General features: G+C 33.7%; 1 protein-coding gene across 16 annotated transcripts in view; it reads left to right on the plus strand.

The window, feature by feature from the left end:
• The window catches only part of Ralyl (RALY RNA binding protein like), a 650608-nt gene that overhangs the window by 486722 nt on the left and 144299 nt on the right, over nt 1-19587 (plus strand). Inside the window, exon 1 of one of the 16 annotated variants that reach the window (XM_048782757.1) lies at nt 14398-14642. The exons of 14 other annotated variants lie outside the window; for them this stretch is intronic. The gene's annotated coding sequence lies outside the window, so the exon portion shown is untranslated. Of the gene's footprint in view, nt 1-14397; nt 14643-19587 lie in introns of those variants that run through there. One more of the 16 variants, XM_048782758.1, reaches the window with a different exon arrangement.

Genomic DNA, 19587 nt, shown 5'->3' on the forward strand with positions numbered 1-19587 from the left:
TCTCAAAGTGCTATGAGATAGTGCACTGTCTTACTTATGTGGTTAAGTAGCTTGCCCAAGCTTATTGCCTACTAAGTAGTGGAGCTAGAATTTGATCTCAGGTAGTCTGGCTCCTGAGCTCGTGCTGAGACCAGCCATGGATAATACAGTGTGCCATGGAATGCTGAAGTGCAACTATCAAGATGACATAGGGAGGGGGCAGATGTGAAATGTGAAACAGGGCAAAACAGCACAGTATGATATAAAGTTACCACAGAGGGACTCAGTCAGAAAAACATAGTTGGTGCTACCAGTCAGATGCAAAAGCAGTTGTGTTTCCTCCGAAACCAACTAGCAACTCTTTGTGTAGAGATGATATGAAACTCATTGTTGACTCAATACCAGTCTTTTCTGTCAGAATTATGTAAATGAATGATAAGCTGTCTAAAGGAGTACCTTCTCAAGGAAGAAAGAACACTGATGCATAATGGGTACTTTAAATCTCAATATTTCCTTTCATTTATATTTACTATATGACTCTGTCCACATATCTAACAAATGCTGTAAACATAAATAAAGTGCACTTCAATTTAGTCTTGTGAGTCAGGGGGAATGTTGAAACATTTTCTATATAAAATTAGCAACGTGATGTTTTCACTGATTTAATAGATTTTGCACAACATAGTCAAAGAAGTGAATATGTGTGTGTGTTGTATCCAGATAAACAATGTCTATTTAGGAGAACGAAAATTGTCTGCCAATCTTATGCTATATACTAACATGAAACCACATATATAAGTATCGATATAAAAAGGTTAATAGAATATTGTAGCCACAGTAGAAATCCATGTAGATTTTAATTTTGTAGTATTGTGACTAAATTTGTAATCCATTTAATTTAATTATTCTTTGTTGCAAATGTGTGGGGCTTGACAGCTATTATTAAAAAGATAAAATATGACGTACTGCAAACAAATTTACAAAAAAACTTGTACTGAGTGTTCTTGACATTTGACAATGCCATTAAGCTAAAAGTATTGAAGATAGAATTTTAAATCAAGTGAAGCTGTACTTGAGCTGGGATATCCCAAAAAGATTTACAGAAAGTGTGTTCAAATTTATTACCATGAACAAATTGAGGCAACCTAAATTGTTCTGAATTTTTAAGATTAGTAATATGTCCACAAAGGATAGGGATGTGCCTTGTCTGAACCAGTATAGTTTTTACTACCTCTATGATATCTCCCTCTTTCTCCCCCAGAAAACAACGGGAATATTTGAAATACAGAGTAATAAAATGTTTCAGACACATTTTCAAAATAACACATTTACTTTCAAAATAAACAATATGGCAAATAAGAAATGTATTTATTGATAGAAGGTCATCAAAATGAAGAGAAAGAGACTGGAATCAGCAGAGGAAATGACCAAGACAACATCAACACAAGAGCAGCCTGGGGTGGGATTCCATTTCTTTTCTCACAAATACACGTTAAAACATTCTAATGACAGTTAAATCCTAGTCACAAATCGTACCTACAGCTGAAAAAAAAAATGTTTGCCCTACTAGCTTTGAATTGTCACCTTTCTAAGAATAAATATTGATGACCGAATTCCATTTTATGTACATATTTTCAGAAGCCACTAGGAACACATGCCTATCTTCCAACAATCAAGCTGCTAACATAATGGTTTACATAGCAAATCCTGTTGATCCCAGAGCCCCATTTTGAAGGGAGAAATTATTCATAACTAGTTATATTCATATTTTAATATTCACATTGCTGATGACTCTTCTCTGTCATGATCCATTATCTAAACTTCATATGTGAAGCAGAGGCATCATAAAAGATACATTTTAAAAGCCTGTCCTATTTTTTCATTAACAGAACTAATTGATTTGTAGATGAGCACAATTTCCTTACAGGATGAAAAAGTATTTTGATTACTCTATGAATAAAACAATCACTGTTCTCTTTTTATAAAGCTACAAAAAAGATTTTTCTTACTAATTTCTCTTTTGAGTTAGAAACGATGAATGTGGATAGGACCATTCTTATTTGAAATTTCCTGGTGTTGTGTCGTATCCCTTTCTTAATTAAGCACTGATAATGTATGTGTTGACACACTAACAAGGAGAATTTGAATTAAGAAGCAAAAGTACAGAAGAAGAGAAGTAGAATTTCATAGCCCTTGCCATGTAGAAATATGTTTCTTTAATGTGAATAAAATTTAGAAATATTTTTGATAATTGTTGTATATTGAACCATCTTCTATTAATTAAGTTCAGGAAAGAAGTGATGCCAAATATCACCACAGCAGTAGATGCTGTTCAAATAAATTTACATCATTTTTTTATCCACTGGATTTTTCTTACAAGTTAGTTTCAGTCTGATTTCACAGGGTAAATAGTAATAGGGACTGATTTATATTAAAGTACAACTTTCCCTACTACAATATTTAGGAACAGAAATTTCACTCAGATTCTTGGGTATAAAAAGTCCCCAAGGTGCAGTCTGTGTTCTCCTTTACATTCAAACAGGAAGGAGATGATTTATATACTAGTCAATATTTCAGTTGGATTTGGGGAATTATATTTTAGCTATGCAGGAGGAATAGATTTGATGAACTAACACTTACATTTAAAAGAACTTGTGAGAAGTGAATATGTGATCTGAATTTTAATAACGCACACAAGAAGGGTGGGGAAAGAACCAGGCTACTGCTACTGCCATGAAGTATAGTGTGGTTAGTGCATATATTTAGTTAGTAAAGACCAATTATAGTCATGAAGGGGAAAAGATGCTTTATTTCAATAATCACATTGAGCCTGAAATTTAACATAAAAGCATTATGGAGTGAATGATTATTTTCTCTTTTTAATGGATACGCATGTTAGTCTAGAGGTCATTAAACTTTATAAAGTCTGGAGAATATTTCTATACCACAAAGTAGAAAACCCACAAGTTAATGTGTTTCAGGCATGCTTTGTTCCATTAAGTGTAGACTTCAAGGGAAAAGGAAAATATAAGAGAAGAAAGAACAGAGGGAGAAATAAGAGGTTAATTGCCTTTGTTGATCTCACAGTAGCTTTGACAGATCTGATCCATTAAAGTGTGGGTAAATGGATGAATGTATTCTTAGTAAGACTGTGTGTTTTCAGAAATTTTATTCTTGACATTGAAGTTTTAATTCCATTTATAATCTGAATAAACTCTGACTAAATTATATTTATAGAAATTTCAGCTTTTATATGTGTGCATTGTTATGCTAAAATATTCAAAATTTCCTCATAACTTTCCAGTGGAATATGCACATTCACGTCAGAGTTTATTTGGAGGTAAGGAGTAAGAGTCACCTAATTAGCACTTTTTCTTTTTCTTGCCATGTTATCTCTTTTACTAAATAAAAAGCTTAGAGTACTTCTATTAGTTATCTACCACCGCATAACAAGCTATCCTGAGTGTCATAGGCCAACAAAATGAATGTTTATTGGTTCACCAGTTCTGTAGGTCAGAAATCTGAGAGTACTTGACCCAAGTGGTTCGGGTTTAGCATTTCTCTCAAGGCTGCTATCAAGTTGTGTGTTGGGGCTCTAATCATATAAAGATTTTATCTTGCAAAGAATATTCTCCCAGGTCCATCCATGAGGTTGCTGGCAGGCCTTAGTTCTTCATCTTGTGGCTTCTTCACCAGGAGGCTGAGGACAAACATTCCTCAGATGGAATGAAAACCCAGGGTAGGCAGAAGCACACAATCATTTTAGGATGTGTCCTCCCATTTTCTGACACACTCTGTTCATTAGAAGAGAGTCACTAAATCTAGCCTGCACTTCAGCAGCAGTAAATTAAGTTCTACTTCTTATGTCAGTTTTCTATTGATTCTGTAACAAATTACCCTAACATTAATGGCTTAAAACGTACGAATTTAATATCTTACAGTTCTGCAGGTCAGAGTCCAACACAGGTCTCACTGGGCAAAAATAAAGGGATCCACAGGACCATATTCCTCTGGAGGCTATAAGGGAGAATTTGTTTTCTTGTCTTTCTAGTTTCTGGAGGCTTCCAGCATTCCTCAACTGCTGACCTCTTTCTCCCATAGACAGACAAGAGTGTAGGATGGGTCCTTTCCTCAATACATCATTTTGACCTTTCCTTCTCCCTTCCTCTTCCAAATACAAGGACCCTTGTGATTTCATTTGAGCCTCTTCCAGATGACCCAGGACAGATAAACCAAGACAATGCTTCTATTCAAAAGTCAATTTAGGGGGCTGGGGTTATGGTTCAGTGGTAGAGCTCTTACCTAGCATGTGTGAGGCACTGGGTTCGATTCTCAGCACCGGATATAAATAAATAAGTAAATAAAATAAAGATTCATCAACAACTAATAAAAATATATTTTTAAAGTCAGTTTAAGGTTGGACATACAGCTCAGTTGGTAGAGTACTTGCCTCAAATGCACAAGGCCCTAGGTTTAATCCCTAGAATTTTTTTTAAAAAAAAGTCAGTTTAATTTCCTTTTGCTATCACAGGTACAAGGAATTAGAATGTTCAAGTCTTCAGAGGACTATTCATCTACCTACCACAGGTATCAAATAATTTGTGAATTTTTATCCTATTATTTATTTATTCATTTGGTACTGGGGAATGAACCCCAGAGTTGCTTTACCACTGAGATATATCCCCTGCACTTTTTATTTTTTTAATTTTAAGTCAGGGTCTCTTTAACTTGCTCAGGCCCTCACTAAATTGCTGAGGCTGCCCACTAACTTGCAATCCTCCTGCCTCTGCCTCCTGATTCGCTAGGATTACAGCTGTGTGTCACTATGCCCATCTTGGACATACATTATAATCCACCACAGTAGTCAGTCACTATCAAATATGGTCAGAGCTACATATTTGCAGATTGCACATTTGTAGATTCAAGAATTGTGGACTTGAAAAAAAAAGTCAGAAAAACAAAAAAAAAAAAAAAAAAAAAAAAAAAACAAGTTTCAAAAGCCAAACCTTGATTTGCCACATGCTGAGCCCCTGCACTGAACCCACACAAATGAACTGATGTGTAGTCATGCCCTGCCGTAGACTCTCATCATTTCACGGTTCCTCGGTCTTTCTTCAGCACTCCTTTGAGTGGCCATTGTCTTTGAAATTAGGCCTATCACCATTGCATCTGTTTTGAATATGTACAGGCTGCTTTTCCTTGTCACTGCTTCCCAAACAATGCAGGACAACAAGTATTCACACAGCACTTACATTGTAGCAGGTGTTATAAGTAACCTAGAGATAGATAGTGTACAGTCCACAGGAGGATTCCGTAGCTTATATGCAAATACTGTATCATTTTCTATGAGGAACTGGAGCATCCAAACTTTTGTATCTGAGTAGTATTGGAACCAATCTCCTGTGGATTGAGGGATGTTGTGTATAAAATCAAGAACTTTTTAAAACACTCATCATTTTGAATAACTGTTGCACATCAATAAATCTACTCATTTGGTATGGTAATTGACCTAGATTATATTCATATAACTTTCTATTTGTAGATGTAGTTCCAGGTGATGCCTTTTTGTATCTATAATGGTTAAAAATAGAGAAAGTATAGAAGAGATAGTTTACTTATTTCTTGTAATCACACCCCTCAATTCCGAGTGGATACTGAAGAATGACTATTACATCCTTAGAACCTACATCCTACCCAAATACACACACTCTTGGTCCTGTACCTTCAGAATTTTCACCAAAAGCTAAAAAGCAGTAACTCAGCAAACTGTCTGCACTAGTCATTGAATTTTCAGTGGAGATAAACATCCCTGTTTTCCTCTTTCTTAGACATATGTAGTTGCAAATAGCAACAAGATAAAATTTCTACCTTAAAGTAGGAAGAAGAAAATAATTGGATGTACTTTAAGGAACATACCTCTGAAGTCAGATAGAATCCCATTTAAATCTGGGTTCTGTTAGAGTACTAGCCCTGTGGACTTATGTAAGTTATTCTTCTCTCTTGAGGTAAGCTTTATCTACCTGTAAAGTGGGGGTAACAATACTGATATTGTATCAGTACTGTGTAGATGTTTATCTTCAGGAACTAATTAGCTCCTTAATCTTTTCTGTTGTGTGTGTGTGTAATGGCTATTATTAATTTTACATGCCTGTAATATTTTTCCTGTCACTTCTGTTGATCACTAATAAACACTATTTCTTTAAATTCGTATTCTAAATACTCCAACAATGGTTTCTACCCCTGAACCCCTGAAATAAGGACCTAACCTAGACACCAAGAACCACTTTAAAGGAATTACACATTGCGCTGCTTTCCCTTCTCATGGGCAATTGCTATCCATAATAATTATGTGAAAATCTTTTTAAAAATAATGATGAACTATTTTATTCGTAAATCTTTAAAAGGCCATAAGCTAATTTATCCATGTACCTCTATATATTTCTTTTAAAATTAAAATCTCTTATTATAACTAGCTATTAAATTAAAACTGTGAAATTGATGGTATTATAAATTTAGTTTAAAAAATCAACATTGCAGATACAATGATGTGATTTTTTTTGCTGTGATAATATGAACATGAATTTTGGTGGAACACAGTATGATGGCAAAAATAATATTCTTAGTAAATTAGGAAACCTATGGAGCAGAAATGTACTTCGACTTGGTTATGGTATACAAATAATTCATAATTGCATCCAACAAACTGTGAGGTTCTACCAATTTTATAAGCTCAGCTATATCACAGCTTATAAATATTTTATGTGTACACAAAAAAATGGAAATATAAAAATTTTAATGATAAAACTGATATTGAATTAAAAAGAAAACTTCAGGAGGTTTTTACAGGATCTCTTTTTTTTATTTCATATCATAACCAGAATATGGAAGTGTTTGAGCTTTTGAAATACTAATTGCTAAATCCTTTAAATTTTTTTTTTAAGAGAGAGAGAGAGAGAATTTTTTAATATTTATTTATTTTTTTTTAGTTTTCAGCGGGCAAACATCTTTGTTTGTATGTGGTGCTGAGGACCGAACCCGGGCCGCACGCATGCCAGGCAAGCATGCTACCGCTTGAGCCATATCCCCAACCCAAATCCCTTAAATTTTGTTAACATTTTGTTAAAGATTATTTGGAAATCTTGAATCAATATTCATAAAAAATTCAAATTTTGTTTTTTAAAATGATTTAAAGTAAATCTCATAAATAAAAAGAAAAGCTTATTCTTACAAAAGCTGAGTATAAATAAACAATGAGAACTCTAAATATATGCGAGATTTAATTTTTAATGCCTATTATCATGACAGAAATATTTTGACTTAGGGGAAAATATTTTACCAGCGCTTTTATTCATAATAAATATTTATCTTCTGTGCCAGAGGAATGAAATTGAGAATGTTCATGATTGTGTGGCATCTACATTTACTGAGACATTCAGAAGACTATTCAGACATTTTGACAGGTTTTATCTTATAAAAATATGTCAAAGAAAAGTGCTCTGTGACGGAAGGTAAAAAGACAGTATCTGCAAAAGTATTTGGACTGAACTGTTGGCACATTTCAGTGTAAAAATAGAACTGGGAACTTCATTCATTCATTGTTAATTGGCTTTGAGTTTATTTTCCCCCACATTTGTAAGAGGAAATTTTTTCAACTAAAATATATTTACAAAGCAGTCTTTTGTACGTGTCAATAATGTTAAAAATATTTGAGAAATTATATGAAAACTGAAAATAATAGCATAGAACAATTAATTTTACAGAAAAATACAGAACATATGAAACAGGTATTATCAGAGACCTGAATAAAGCACCATAGAAAATTACTCAACTTATATTGTTTTTAATATTCAAATACTCAAAATTAAAATTCATTTTAAATTTGTTTACTCAAAATATATTCATTAGAATAATTTTTTAAATCTTTAATTACAACTTTTTTAGAACAGTGATATAATAAACCATTTTTTGATAAACTAACATTTTTGAATAATAGAATTTTAATAATTTTATCTCCCTCCATTTCACTCTAAAATGACCCATGGTAAGGTCACCCTAATTATAACTTTGTTTATAATGTGGTTATGTCTGTCACAGAATTTCAGGTCACATATTTATTTACTCATTGATGAGCTCATTCACTTATTTGACAAACACTTCAGCCACATCTGTGAGCCAACTATACTACATTATTTGAATAAATTTATGAGCAGAACAAAAATCCTTGGCTTCATTTTGGTGGGGAGGCAGGTGTCTAGCAATAAACAAAAGATATGATAAGTAAATAAATTATATCACACAATAGAAGCAAATAATGCTTTGGAAAACAAAAATTTAAGCAGGGGACTGTGATTGTGATGAGTAGTAGGAGATGATATTGCAATATTAAATAGTAATAATGGTAAGTAAATATTAACACCAATTTTAAATAGTAATAGTAAAGTTACCATGTTAAACCTTTGAGCAAAAATTTGAAGGAGTTAAGGAATTTAGCCAGGATTACCTGGAGGGAGAAGAAGCCAGAGGAGAGGAATCAATTAGAGCAGGGCAAGGACATGTTTGAGAAGCAGTCAGGGAACCAATGCTATTGCAGAGGAAACATGAGGAATGGAGGTGAGTTATGAAGTGGGAAGTCAAAAGAGGAAATGTGGCTGGATAGTGGTTATGGATACAGATGGAACAACAGAAAAATCTCCTAAATGTTTTTGTTTAAGCCCTAGATGGAAGTTTGTTGTTTTTTTGTTTTTGTTTTTTATCTCAGAGAATCCTGTATATCTTTTCTTTGCCTTAACTTGGCTTTGTTATTAAATATTGTGTATCCCAATATCCCATCATTTCTTTCCTTTTTGGGAAGGTTAGTTTTTTGTTTTGTTTTGTTTTGTTTTTTGGTATTGGAGATTGAACCAGGGGTGGGCTTAACTGCTGAGCCACATCCCCAATCATTCATATATATATATATATATATATATATATATATATATATATATATATATTTAAAGTGTGGACAATTTTTCTCAGCTATTCTAGACTTGCTTTATTGACCAAAATGTTTCTAAATACTATGTCTTTAAATAATAATAAAGAGGACAACATCTACTCACACAAAAAAGGCCAACTCACTGCTTTCATGTAACTCAGGAATTCCAAGAGTGTTTCTCCAACATCTGAACACCATCTGAAGCTGCATGTGTAATAAGGATATTGCCCTTTTATTGGTTGAGCCTGTGAATGTAGTTGATGATTCTTTTTATAAAGACTCTGTGCTAATCTCACACCCAGATTGACATACCATTTTGGTTAAATTGCAAACACTTGGAGAGCAGGAAACCTAAAAATACAATGACTGAAATAAACTGAACAGGATATACTCTTCCCTCACAGAGCTGCTCTGGTCTGCAAGTGAGAAATGGTGCCTGTAACTTTGAATAAGTTGTGAAGGTAGAAGGAGCAAAAGGAGAAAGATCTTGGGTCAGCCCTTACTGTAAAAAATGATTTTGACTGGGAGAAACATTGTCATCAGTACTGACAAGAGAAAAACATTTATTAAATCTACTAGTGTAAGTGTAATTCTAAGGTCAGACAAATGATTTTGAACATCTCTGTTTACTGGAGAGGAAAAGAAAAATGAGTTCACTCTCTTTGGAGATATTTGAAAAAGCAGATGTTTCAAAATATGCTTTTCATAAGATATTAGTAAAAAGGTACATTAACCAATATTTGCTATTAAATTTAGCAAAAATAATAATTTTATGTAAAGATAGTGGTATAATGAAATTTTACTGTGCATGGCATGCGCAATTTATTTGTATTTAAATCTTACTGTATGTTCTCTGCTTCTACTATTTAAAATGAGGATAATAATACAATATGTAATAATTAAATCAAAGAAAACTTTAAAAGTACCAAAAAAAGTAATGAACTCATTTCAATTTAAAATTATAAAAAAAAAATAGAAAATTCTTGGCTAGCTTCACACTCACTCTGAAAAGAACCACATTAGGCAAAAATATTTAATCACAAATCTCTGAAAATTAAAAACAAACGGTTTTGAAATAAATGAGCATAAGCACACAAAAATGGAAAAGTTGGCAGGCCAGAAAGATTTTAAAAAATATTTGGTACCAGATGTTTCTATGACAGGATATGAGCATTTTAACAGAGCCAGAAAAAAGACACTTTTTCTTTTTTCTTGGTGAATTGAGGTAAATTTGTAAATCACAAGACTGTACACATTCATGGGAAGATAACACAACCAGTATGGTTGGGTTAACAATACACAGTATATTCAATAATCTCAAAAGAAGAGGTAGAAAACATTTGTATTTCTTTCCTGGAAATGCTAGAATGAAATACCATAGACTGGTAGCTTAACCAAAAAATAAATGTTTTTTTCTCAATTTTGGATGCTAGAAATCCAAGTTCAAGGTGTTAGTAGTGTTTCTTCTGGAGTCCCTCTCCTTGGCCAGTCTTGTCTTTGCCCATCACATTGTCTTCCTTGTGTGTACGCTTGTATCCTACCCACTATTCCTATAAGATCACTAATCATATTGGATTAAGTCCCACCCTTTATATATATCCAATAATTAATAATCCAATATGATTAATCCAATATGAATAATCCAATATGATTAGTGATCTTATAGGGATAGTGGGCTAGGTCCCACCCTAAACACACACACACACACACACACTCACACACATATTAGTTGTAGATGGACACAATACCTTTATTTTATCTATTTATATGTGGTATTGAGGATAGAATCTCGTGTCTCACACATGCTAGGTGAACACTCCACCACTGAGCCACAAACCCAGGCCTAGGCCCACCCTTTTGACCTTATTTAAACTTGATAACTTCTTTAAAGGCTTAAGGCTGAAGGTAGTCACATTCTTAAATACTAGGGGTTAAGAAGTGGACATGCAACTCATAAAACCCAGTCTTTGCACTGTAACATAGAAAGGAGAACAGAGTTCTCAGTTACATTTTGAAGTATCCATGTTGGAATACACATACAGAGAATTCCCCAACTTAAGAAGGTTTAATTTAATGACTACTCAATTATGGCATTAGGGATTTTGATTTTTTTTCAATGTCACTATACTTTGAAATTTGAATTTTTATCTTTTCCTAGGCTAGCAATATGCAATATGATACTCTCCCAGTGACAGCATACTTGACTTCCAGTAAACCAAGCAATCATGAGGGTAAACAAAGGGTACTGTACAGGTATTACAGTGCTAAATCATGACGTTCAGCAAATTAGATATATAAAATACAATTTTTACTCAATATGTTTTAAATATACAATAGGTTTATTAGGATGTAGTCTCATCACTAGTGAAAGAACATTTGTATTAAGTAAAAGCAATTTAAAGATCTGAGTAAAACATNATATATATATATATTTCATTTAGAGATAGGGTCTCACTAAGTTGCTTATGGCCTCAACTAAATTTCTGAGGATGGCTTCAAACTGGTGATCCTCCTGCCTCAGCCTCCCCAGCCACTAGAAGAGAAGAATCTTAATTCTTTTGTATTTTTTTGTTTCTTTGTTCTATCAGTTTTGCATTCTCAGGCAAAAGAGCTCTTTGGGGTTTGCTTTTTCATGGAATTCCTAAGAGTAGGTTTTGATTTAAAGGCTTTCTACTTTATAATTTTCTCATGGAGATGTTATTAAAAAATTTTATCCTTTGTACAAATGAAATTACTATGTATTTAGCAATCTACCAATAAATTATGTAGACCCTACTATAAGCCAGTGACTTTTTCAAAAAAAATCAGAATCAACCTTCATTTACAGAATTCAAAGTTTGGAGTGAGAATTCCTGAAATTGTAGTTGATACCACTTCTTATTAGTGATGTCAGCTTATGCAAATCACTTATGTTTTCTGAATTTAAACTTCTGTAAATTGGAATCAACAGGGTTAGTGTAAAATTTTTTATTGTGTGTAAAAATTTGATCAACTGCTAAATGATGTACAAATGCCAGCAATGATTACTATCATCAACGATGACATTAAGATAGCATTATTACATTGTAAGTCTTTAGAAAGGCATCTTTTCAAATGTCATCCCTAAAAGCTTTATTCTCCTGCTCAGAATTCTTAACATCATCTTTTCAAAACATCTGAAAAATAAATTCCTTGAATGACAATTGAAGGAAGAGATGTAAACTAAAAGTGTAATGTTCTAGTGTTTCACAAACTTGAAGGTTCATGGCAACCACTGGATGTTCTTTTCAAAGTGCAGGTTCTGACTCACTGAGAGTGGGATGAACCTGGTTGCTGAATTTGTAACCAGCTCCTAGCTAGTACAGATATTAGCTTGTTTTCGGTCACACCACCATGGTTGTGTGCTACCCTCCTCATCATATGTATTTGACTTCCTAACTTTACTTCTGGCATTTAATTATATTTATGAATTAGCACAGTGGTTGGAATGTTATAAACACTGAATACAATCATCACAAAGAGGACCTAAGAAAATAAAGTCCATATGTACACACACGGAAAAGGAGAAATTAGAATAGGAAATCAACAAGAGGAGCAATACCCACATCTTAAGGTCTTTTTTCACTCATGTAAAAATCTGAGTGTTCACAAAGAAACTGGTAATCCAAACCCTCCGTTGGTTTAATTTTATTTTTCAAGGAATATTTTGTATTCAACTATGAAAATAAACTATAAGATGCAAAATAATTAGTACTGTTAAATCTATACATTTATGATTCACAGATGGCTAATTATTTTCACCATGTAGTTTTAGTCTTAATTATCATAACATTTTTCCACTGTTGATGTTAATAAATCACTAAGTATATTTTTAAAACTGTTAAGCAAAGTACTATACATATTCAGAGTTCTGCTGGTGGACATGTATGTGAATTTTATGTTTGATTTATTTGGTTTCTGAAAGATGTATCTCTTTATAAAACTTGTCATCTTCATTTTTAACCTTTACAGAGATAAAGATGTTTGTGGAATATAGAAAAGACTTCTTTAGAAAACTTATCCAAGATAACAAAAGAGATAAAATGATCCAAGAATAATTATATAAGTAGAAAAATTTAGAAATTAAATAGTTTTGTAATTATTACCACTTAGTGTTTGCTTTGTAACCTGTGTGAAAATGTGCTTGTGTTTGCAGCTCAATAATTTTAGACTAGACTTGACATTGATTAAACATGTACCCAAGCCCCAGAGTTTTATCAAGTTTCATGCCAGTTAATCTTCAAGGCAAATCAAAGGTATTTTGACAATTAGCTAATAAGAGTCTTGATGGGAAGGGCAAAGTAAAACAAACAAAGAACAGAAACAAGTTTCTGGCTCAACGATAAGAGCTAAGGCTTTTGCAGAATTTGGAAGATGTGGTTCTATGAAACACTTCACATTAGAATTGCTGCCTCAGGAAAAAACCACCTCATACACAAAGAATGGACCCTTAAAGACATTCTCAGCTATAGAGAATGGGGCACCATATCCTCAAAGCATGAAGTCCACTTCTTTATTATGACATGTGACATTTTCTATAGTAAGTGGCAGGTATGTCTTTCTCTGTAATATCTGTAGAGCACACAATGCTCATTTTTGTTTACTAAACACTTAGCACAGCACACGGCACATTTTATGTGTTCAACAAAATACAATGACAGTGGATGATCCATGATTTTTTTTCCTTCTTAATATAACCTTTGGGAAAAAATAGATAGTAAATATAAAAGGTGTGTCCATTTTCTTCCACTTTGGTTTCTACTGGGGAAAAAAATATGTGTGTGTGTGTGTGTGTGTGTGTTTAATCTAAATAAGTCACATACAAGAGTCAGACTTACCAGTTCTTTGGTATGAAGTTCAAGTTTCCACTTTTATTTGCCCTTGCAAACAGAGTCTGGGAGCATGGAGTGTATTCTGGTAACAAATGGGAATCTGGCCAACCAGTGATCTTTGCATTAGCATTCTAATAACCAGAGGCCAACGTGCCATAGTGCTGTGTCAGAACTAATTTATGAAACTAGGTCCAAAGGCTCATTAAAGTGGTCACAATTCAGTGGCTGCCCAGTAAAATTAGACTACAGTTTCATTCTCATAACAGTGAATATTTTAACATACTATTAAGGACATATTTCAAGTGTTAAAACTAGCTTTGATTCTGGGAAGGGAAAAACAACAAGATTAGAAAGCCATTTACTTTTGCAGTATGAAATGGTTTTGCTCTCAGCTTTGGACTCAAAATGATTCAGATGTTCATATTTTAAATCATAAGGTGGGTTGCACTTGGCATTTTCAAGTTTGGTGCAATTTTTCTTCAGAGTAAACACACTGCTTTGCAGCTCCAGCAAAATACTGGATTATGAAGCTACCTGGGCAGAAAATCTCAGGCAGCTGAGCTGGGAGTCTAAAGTACATTTCCTGTTGGTGCCAGAAAAATCTCCCTACGGCACTCCTTTAACCATGCATCCTGCCCCATGATGCCAAAGCTCCTGATAATTCAGAGTGCATTGTTTTACAAGCTGCTTTCCACAGCCAAAACTGGATATGAGTGGCATAAAAATTTGGAGAAGAGCAATGAGACACAAGAGAAGAAGTTCTAAACTGTGAGTCTAGTGCAGCTTTCGTTCAAGCCTGATGCTGACCCTCAGATAGTCATCTCTTTCTGCAAGAGCAGGTAACCCCTCCCCTGTTAGTTTGATGTTGGCACACGGGACAGTGTAGTGAGCTGGGCTAATGATATTAATATGAAAGCCATTTAATTTCTCAGTAGCTCAAATACCTGTGTGCATGAAGTGAGAATAATGATTCTTGCTCTGCTCATTTCACAAGGTTGTTCTGAGGATCTAAACTAATAATAACTGCAAAAACAATTTTTAATGGTATGATACTTATCCTTGGGTAATGTATGGTTATATCCATTCACTTGTCAAACATAACAGACTGTTTTCTTTATCTCCTGAAGTTTTATTCAATGAAACGGTAATGAATCCTTAAATCTTCTAAATGTGAACAATAAAAGACTCTGAATGACTTTTCCTGACAGTCTATATGCCATGGCTGAATTATTTAGATTTCTATTTAAACCAGGGAGAGAAGAGGGGGAAAAAAAACCTTCTAAGAATATTTTCCTTTTAACTAATTCCTTTAGAAGAATATTGCTTTCAATTCCTTTCCACATTTAGAAGAAAGCCTTGATAATTGATGCTCTATCACACTATATGTTAGACATTACTTCCACATCGAGATTTAATGTAGCTAGAAAATGACAGAGGACATCAGGGATCACCAGTGGTATCGAATTAAGTAGTGAGTGTCGGTTTATTACAGCAGTATAAATAATATGTAATTTAAAACATTGCATTAACCTTTAAAATGAGGATGTTCCAAATTCAATCCTTGGCAAGGAAATAAATGTTAAATATTTTTCTAAATATTTTCAGGGTATCTCATACACCAGTATTCTGGTGGAGCTCTGATGTGCTAGACGTTAACAGGCATGCTGTGCAAAAATAGCCTATATTCACCTGTATATACAAGAACACTTGAGTAAACATGACTCAACATGTTTCTCTTTTTATCAAGATTTTATCTGTTAATTTATAGTGCAAATATCCATAGCATTTTTACCAAACCATTTTACTTTGATAAATTTGTTTGATGACATTCCTATTAACATCTTCCAAAATACTGTTCAAAAAAAAACACCACTTTAGGAAATGTGTTGACAGGATGTGTTTGCTTGGATCTGAAAAACACCCATGCAAGAATCTGCCTCTGGCCCACATAAATGCAAGTGACAATGGAATCATTGACCAGTTACTGGATAAACAACACTGCAGGGAGCTGAAGAGCACAAGAAGTTTTGTAAAACTATGAGAACTCTCAAAATTCAAACTCAAAGGCCACAAACACACTGTAGTCAGTGCAATGGAAATGATGTAAAATAAGAGGTGTGAAGGGGGAAAGTGACATATATTTGGGTGTAGAATCAGAAGTATCTTCCCAAATGATAGAATGCTATTGCTGTGGTCTTTAGTAGTTCACTACCAGGGGTTATTCAAATCAATATGTTGACATGTGCTGGTTTTCACTTCTCAGGATGGTACTTTGGAACAATACCTGTCCCTATTTTCCTCATTTAATTTGCTTTGAATCCAAATAGGTTTAGCTCATTGACTTTGTTCAGTTTTACCCTTTATAGTTATTTGTGTCATGGTATGATAGTATTTCTTAGTTTTAACATGAAGAAGAAAAGGGAATTGGCTAAATTTTTCAGTGAGTTAATATATTCTAAATTAACTTACTGTGAAAAGATATGGAAGTAATCCAATAGGATATTTCTCAATTGTTTTAGTCTGAGGCATAATGTAAGTATAATTTTGAAACATATTTTAACTTTTTCTTACATTTTCATGTTAATTTGAAATATTGAAACCAATATTAAAATCAAAACCAAAATCAAAGTAGATTTTGGACTGTTCTACATGAATCTTTCTTTGTAGGTGTTTATAGAGGCTCATAATATTCTAAAATGCAAATTCTCCTCTTCCCTTCATGAGTATCTCTACTCCTCTCTCCTAGCTACAAGTAGAGCTTAAGTCCTCTTCCTTTTGGTCCCTATAGCTGGAAAGGATCAGGGAGGTCTGCACAGGTGTGCTGGGTAGTGCACTCTAACACAGATAAGTCTCATCAAAAGACTTCTTTAAAATAGTGCTTATCTGAATTTACCAAGGTAAATATTTAAACGTGCACATATACGTATTTTGCACTACATTGTTGAGCATTATCCCTGGAAGGCTGGTAAGGTTCACCAAGCTGACCTACAAGTATTTTTTATGTATATATTTATTTACTTGTGATGCTGGGGATCAAATCTGGGGCCTTGTGTATACTATGCAAATGCTTATATCACTCAGTCAAATAGGTACTGCTTGGGTACTTCTGCTCCATAACTAGAAACTTAGAATTTCTAGTTAAAAATCACTTACTAAGAATTGTTAAATCTGCATCCCTTCTTGAAGATAATATAAAGAACTCCCGATATTAGTGTTGGGTATCAATCTGTAAATTCAGGAACTCAAGAAATAACCATTCTCCCCACCCTGCTGTGTCTCTATTTTACTCCCCTGGTCCTGTCTTGTGAATAACTTGCACAGTACCAGGGAAACGAGGATACATAGGCTCAGGAGGTCCTATGCCAATAGCCACAGAGTTCCTGCTAAGGTATCATTGCCCTGTTTGTAAGGTCCTTTGAAGACCAATAGCTATTGCTGCATAAGAAACTGAGAGTTGGCTTTCAACCAAGCTGACTTGTTCTGAAGACACAATTAACTCTTGTATTTACAAAGTTCATTGCAAAGGAAATGCTCTTTATGTTTTTAAGGCTTTATGTCCACCAGATGAACTGAGTTCCCTGCCCTGTGTCCCCCTCTCCCTGGATGACATGCTACTTTTCCTCTCTCCTCTCTATGCAGTGAAACCAGGCTTTGGATCATGGTCAATATAACAGTGAAAAAATATTAAAATGTGCATATTTAAGTATAAATTTCCATGAATTCAAAGAAAAATTCTGCATTTGAACACTATTCAATATTCAGAAGGGACAAAGAGTTTGCTTATGAATTTTCAATCCCTTTGAAGGGAGGCTAGTGTCTGGAAATGACTGAGTTTACCAGCCTGTCATGAAAGGCTTCCTGTTGTATGAATATGGTGTTAAACTCCTAAGCATATCTTCAGAATAACTGACAGCACATCATGAAAAGAAAGAGCATGCTACAATATTTTTATTGACAGAGTTTCTCAAGCTTTTTTATTTACTTATGAGAATAATTTTACATTTTTCACTTTTTAAGTCATGGGATCTAAGCTACAAATATACAAGTGAATATCATGATATTTTCATAGACAGATACCTTCAACTAGCATTACAGAGTTTTATAAAAACAGAAATCTATATTTGTTTCACCTGATTTTTAAAATTATTTTATTTGTTTTAATTAGTTATAGGTGTCAGTAGAATGCATTTATGCACTTTGATGTATCATACATAGATGAGGTATAATTTCTCATTTTTCTGGTTGTACAGGTTGTAGAATCACATTGGTCATGCAATCACAAATATACATAAAGTAATAATGTCTGTTTGGTTCTACTATCCTTCCTATCCCCCACATTCCCTCCCCTCCCCTTCCTTCACTCCTTTCTGTCTAATCTTAGGTAACTCTGTTCTTCTCTCTTATCCCCCTCCTATTGTGAATTAGCATCATCGCATATTAGAGAAAACATTCGGCCTTTGGTTTTTTGGGATTGGCTTATTTCGCTTACCATGATATTCTCCAACTCCATCCATTTGCCAGCAAATATCATAGTTTCATTCTTCTTTAAAGCTGAGTAATATTCCATTGAATATATATATATATATCACATTTTTTATCCATTCACTTGTGTTTTTATTCCAAGTATATTACATCTGAAAGACTCAGACACTTGATTTTTCTTGTGCCTTATTCTAAAACATGCAAGAGTCAGTCTTAATGATTAATTCTCAGATCTGTCCTTTACTCAGAACCTAAATTATATCCCCTAAATTATATAGAATTTGAAATTCTAATTGGAGTGTCTAATGATCTTCTCATACTCAATAATCCACCAACCTGTTCTGCTTTCCCACCAGATATCAGCTTCCGATTTTTGCCAAATGCACTCATTCACTAAAACCTACTGCTTCTGCCCATATTAACCAACATAATTTACCATTTTTATTCTCATTTTCTTTTTAAATTCTTATTCATCGCTAAAAAAATATAAAACACTTGAGTAATAAAGAATAATTTTATAATGTAAACCCATATTTCTTTTACCCAACTTAGGAAACAGTACTTTGTCATGCAACTTTAAGGTCCCTTGGATGTCCTCCCAAATCCCACACTCTATTCTTCCTTTTCAGAGGCAATCCTCTACTGAATTCATTGCTCATCTCTGCTTTCTTTTCTTTCTACATAGTGTTTAATTTTGCAATTTCATTTACATAAAAGGGTTCATACTGTCAATGTTTTCCTATGAAATTATTTTTGTTCAGAATTATGTTCCTGCTGTTCATTAATGCATCCGTCATGTTATCTCTGGTTCTAATTCTGTATAATTCAGATGTCTATAAGTGTCATTTTATGCATATACACATTAGGAGTGTGTGTGTCAGTTTGGGGGTTTACTAAGTTTTCTAATATGTTACATTGATCCTCTCTCTCTCTCTCTCTCTCTCTCTCTCTCTGTATGTGTGTGTGTGTGTGTGTGTATGCTTTATAGTATTTCTTTTCATAAAAACATCTTAATTTATTTATCACATCTCCTGGAAATTGATGTTGTATTTTTTTTGTTTGTTTTTTTTTTATTGGTTGTTCAAAACATTACAAAGCTCTTGATATATCATATTTCATACATTAGATTCAAGTGGGTTATGAACTCCCATTTTTATCCCAAATACAGATTGCAGAATCACATCGGTTACACATCCACATTTTTACATAATGCCATATTAGTAACTGCTGTATTCTGCTACCTTTCCTATCCTCTACTATCCCCCCTCCCCTCCCCTCCCGTCTTCTCTCTCTACCCCATCT

Source organism: Marmota marmota, unplaced genomic scaffold (genome assembly GCF_001458135.2).
Source record: "Marmota marmota marmota unplaced genomic scaffold, marMar, whole genome shotgun sequence".
NCBI lineage: Eukaryota > Metazoa > Chordata > Mammalia > Rodentia > Sciuridae > Marmota > Marmota marmota.